Source organism: Amblyomma maculatum, chromosome 3 (assembly GCF_055883805.1).
Source record: "Amblyomma maculatum isolate TAMU_Amacu chromosome 3, ASM5588380v1, whole genome shotgun sequence".
NCBI classification, from domain to species: Eukaryota; Metazoa; Arthropoda; class Arachnida; order Ixodida; family Ixodidae; genus Amblyomma; species Amblyomma maculatum.
Window position 1 is genome coordinate 112,873,274 of NC_139346.1, and position 5,350 is coordinate 112,878,623.

Consider the following 5,350-nt stretch of genomic DNA (forward strand, 5'->3'; position numbering starts at 1 on the left):
CAGATTATTAAACACAGTTGCATATTCAATGCAATAATAGAATATAAAATGAAATGAACTCAGACTAAACTGTGATACTATGATAATCTTTTTTTCATTCGTTGAAATACAGGCTAGTTTGTTGTTATTGATGAATTTTTTTTTTCAGTTGATATGCATAACCTTAAATGCATTTTAATTCAATGCACATGTCTTTTGAAGTGCAGCACCAATATCTATTTTGTGAAAATGTAATATGAAATTTGAATAAATAAAGCACCAGTACAGTTTCATGACAGGCGTGCCCCACTTTATTGCATTATATGCCATTTACACGAGAGAGACTACAGCAACTAATGCGTATCTAAACAGAAATATTGCTTTGAAATATATTTACAAAGGCAGGAGAACGGTGGGTGATTACCTCCTTGTGAATACTATTCACATACTTCAGTCTAGCTCTCATATGTCAGCCTGAGTGTGAATACCATAAATTCAAGTCTTACAACATGACTATATATACTTTCAACGCCTATAAGTAAACAACCAGATTTAAGCAAATTTAGATAGACACATGAATGAGAGTACTTTAGACCACCAACAGTGAAGTCATTAATAAGGAGCCAGCTTATCATCTAAAAAAGGACCAGTGTGAACATGATTTTCAGTTGTATAAAATGCCAAAACTAATTTGCAGATGTCGCTATCATATTCAAAATTGAGATCATGGCACTTTGTACACACTGCGGCTTTTCCTTCATCCAGGAACTATTGTGATAAATGACAAAGCATTATTGAGTGAATGAACTTGAAAAACGGCAATTTATCATGGAATATCGACAAGAAGCAAAAAGTATGCATGCAGTATTATTACTATAAGACACGTTAAAACATGAAAACACAGCATTATTTAGACAACAGTTAATATAACTTGCAGAGCTTGCTCATGCAAGCAAGCATATGCATTTGTACAATCCTATACTCACGGAAAGAACTGCCAAACATAAGGCACACATATTGTAAGAACAGAAGAGATAATTCTTCCAATGCGAGCTCTTAGTCTGACCACTACATGTCGCAATGGGAAAGAGAAAATTAATTTGAACCGCCTTCTACATACCACAGCAACCAAAACTATCAGCATGAGGGCCATATACAGGGTTTGGAGTCGTTGATACAAACTCAAAAACACTGATAGATGTAAATCAAATTCATTTTTGGAAATTCGGTTTTGTCCAAACAGTCATTGTCTTGGTTGTGCCACCACAGCTACTTGGCAAATTTGAAACAGCTATAATAACTCAAAGGAAAACAGCAAAGCAAACAGGCTTGAGGCAAGGTGTAACAGTGATGTCATTCTGTCAAAAACAACTGTGCTTTTCAGATATCATTCAGCTGCCTAGCATGACTGCATATATATTGAAGAGCTTTGCGTCATCATGATCTGCTATTGAAGTGCTGTTGATTCGATCACTGTCATCACCAAATGAGGGCAGTTGCATATGGTTCTGCACTGCTTGTAGGGCACTGACCCAAACCATGCATAATTGCCACCAAAAATTGTCATTTTTTGGCTACTGTGACTGTTGGCAGCTACATTACTGCTGTCAAAATGCATACTATGCAGTTCCCCACCCATTCCGTCAAATGAGCGTAAAATTGATTATGTGACAATGGTGTATTTACAAAAACCTTATATTTGCAATCTCTCAGCTGAAATGTATTCTGAAACAGTATATGCCACATTTTTAAATGTATAACCAGAAAAGTACAAATATTATTTGTACGCATACAGTTCCAAGCCAAGACTTCCGGTATCATGGCTGAATACTGTTCACCAGACTGTTTTGAGCATGAGAGTTAGTCTTTTTCATAGAGGTTTGGAATCGTTGAAACAAAAATAATGTGGTCTATTTCCATAAACACACACAGGCGCATAACTTCACTGGGTTTTATGTAAACTAACGGCTCTTCTCTTTTGACACAAATCAAAAGGTGCTTTGCATAGAGCCTTTCGACAAGTAGTACCTGGCACTGCAAAATTATGCAAGAATTTTCGCCACTAAGAATTCTATGAATTAGAAAAAAAGAGCCAGAAAAGCTGATAAATGCACTGTTGTTAGTCTTTATAGGCCTGGTATACTGAGCAGAGTGAAATGTTTGCTGACTGATGACCACTCGGTTATATTCAATAACACTTGAGTCACAGCCAAGCTTATCAGCAATAGCCTGCTTTTCACTTGAATCCAAGTTTAAGCATGGCTTTCCAGTGCCTAGCAAAACCGTTTGCTGACTGGTTCTTTTCCTCTGTACACCCAGAAAATTTACTGCTCCTGGTGAAAGATTTAAAGTTGCTTTCGCTGTCTGTAACTTTCGAGCAAGTATGTAACGTTCTAATATTTGCAGAGGAACACCATTAGCTCCGCTCACCAGTTTAACAAGAAGTCCATTTCCACCTTTAAATACAAATGAAGAATGTGACCAAAGAGGTCCTAGTTTAGCCACACTCTTTGGCAGATGCAGAAGTTGGTGTACATTGTAGGTCATTGCAGACAATCCATACAATGACTGTGTTTGCACAACAAACTCTGACAGAAGATCTGATGACCTGAGAATATCCTCTGATGATATGGTGTCCTGTAGAAGTATGTAGATTCCCTCTACAAGCAAACTGAAATGTTTTATGTAAATATCTGGCAAAGAGCCACGAAGACACGGTAGTGAATAATGAAGAACCCACCACTTCCATTCGCTGGCTTTCCAGATAGCGAAGTCAGATAATCTTCGAGGTGTACGTGTGAATCAATTTGGGGGCTTAATTGCCAATAACCTCCTGTTTAAAGAGTTCACTGTTTCTCGTGCACCAATGTAATATTCAGCACCTCTCGATTGTAGCCACAAGGAACAAAATTGCTTAGCCACACCTTCAAGAACCACATGCATATAGTCTGGGCTTGTTCCCCAAACTAAATCGTAACCAGGCAGCTTCGATAGCACTGTTCTGCCCTTCATACCATTCACAACAACATTTGTATGTTGTGCTTTTTTCCCATCTGCCTTCATGCTGTTGGAAGTCCTTTCCATGGCAGCTCCTCCATGATCAGGAAGGATATACCTCAGGGTCCCTGAAAGAATCAACAAGAAATAACACCAAAACATTACTGGCCCTAACACCATTCGTGCTTTTAAGGTTAGCATCACACTTTATGGAATTTTACGAGTCATTTCAAAGTTGGGATATTAAAACTCACCATGAGCAAATTTTCCACGCAGCAGGCAGATACTACAACCATAATGTCCATTGAAGTTCTTCATGTGAAGCACCATTGCCCGGGCAGGTGTATCCACACAGACACCTGCCACCTTTAGTGCAGACTTATTGTTTTGCCACTGTGCTTCCATACAAGAAAAGTTGCACTCATGAGTTCATTTAGGAATGTTCCTAGAAACATTTGCATGTCAGGATGGCCTCTGCCAAACCACAAGCCACCCAAGAGCACATTGGACCATTTCATGAAAATAAGCAGTTCGTTCACTATCAGTTGGATTGGCCATAAAGAATCTTTGCTGCAGTTGAACACCCCTGCACCATCCGTGTTCAGTGTGAGCGTGATGTCACACCAGCTGGAATTCTCTCTGACCTTTCTGACAAGTGAACCATCACTAATATCCTTAATACCCTCAGACATGTCCCTGTTCTTCAGAGTTTGATACAAAGCTTCTGCCACCGCATTATCTTGTAGAAGTTCTTGAAGTTGGAGTTTGATATCCAACGTAGAAAAAAAGTTTCTATGTTTGAAGTTGGATATGGGTATGATGCTGCCGCATTTTCTGCAGGATACATGCTGTTTGGCTGGCTTACCGGCATAAGTCATACAGGAAGGACAAAAAAAATGATGGTGCACTGTCTCTGTTATTGAACTTGCCCACAGTTTTCGGAGTGCATATTGTGAGCTTGGAATGACGGGGCTGCCAAGCAAGAAGTTGACCAGTCTGGCAAGGCCTTCAATTTGTACCCAGTTCAAACCTGACACGATACTGTAGCTCAGAATTCCCAGCAACGCGTCTTCAACTGTAACTGTAGAATTTGGGAGTGTCCTCTTTGACGCCTCTTGCCAACCATCGAACAACGTGTTGTCCTCTGTGGAAGTGCCACTAGCTGAGCTGTCGCTGTCGCTGTCAGCGTTCGGGTTGGATGAAATGTCGCTTTCAACAGTGAGCCAGTCAGCATCTGACAAAAAAAGCATCTTAACGTGTGCCCAATAACAGTTAACATACGTGCTAATTGCCACCACACTAAAACCTAGAACAAAAAAAAAGTGTGTTACATTTGCCCCATGCTTCGTGGAAACAAATTTGCCTAGGAAGGGAGCCGGGCCTTTTAAAATGTCCCGACACCAAATTTTACTAGTTACACAAGTACTAACTTCCACAGCGATGAGAGTTCAACTTAATCTTGAAGTTAATAGCCGGTGTGAACAGACGACATAAAATGGAAACGCGGGCAGGCATTAAATTTTGAGAGAATGTTTAAGGCTTGACTGCAGGAATTTGCAGATGGTTTAAATATTTCAACTCTCATCCTTTTTTATTGGAATATTGCCAGGGCAAATTAAACAGACTGATATCTTTTTTCGTGAGCGAACAGGTCATATATAAATTATGACCAGCCTACTTACCATCATTCATTGTGGCAGGCGTGCAGTCATCGCTGTCCTCCGCGGGTTCTAGGAAGATCTCAGATGAGTCTTGCTCCTGCTGGGTTATCGTAGCCTCAGATGCACTATTTACATCCGCGTCTAGTTGGGACAACCGAGATTTCTTCCGCCATTTTGTCGTCCTTGGAATGCCACACAGTGCGTCCGGCTCAAGGTACAACTTTCTCTTCTTCGGGCGGTTCACAGAGGTGACGTCTATTGCACTTGCTTGTGAAGTAGAAGCCATTATACCACGCTAATTCGACTGCGGACAGCAACAGGAGTGGAAACAGAAGCATCCGGCTTTGTTTCGGTTAACTGCGGCGCTCAAGCCCCTCTTGAGAAAATTTTCGGCTGTGCGCGTTGAACATGCTGTCATATCATGTCATGCGAGCAGGCACTGATGCGAGTGACTCCGGGACCTTTCGCACAATTGCGATATGAACACCATGAAGTTTCTTCACACTGCTGAGAAAAGCTGGGAGGTGATCGTTTAAAAACTACAGTGATGCTGCACAAGAATTTACCAACATGTAACAATGGTCAAATTGTGTGTACATCAATGTTAATTGCTACCTAACTGAACGCTTTGCCTTTTCACAGTAATGTCGTAATTCAATAAAAAAAATCTAACCTCAGTAAACCCTTTGTTGCTTTGGCGGGGCGAAGCGAGG

General features: G+C 40.6%; 1 pseudogene; it reads right to left on the reverse strand.

The window, feature by feature from the left end:
- Positions 1 to 1,796: 1,796 nt before the first annotated feature.
- LOC146195721 (uncharacterized) lies at positions 1,797 to 4,127 on the reverse strand (annotated as a pseudogene).
- Between the last annotated feature and the right edge of the window lie 1,223 nt (positions 4,128 to 5,350).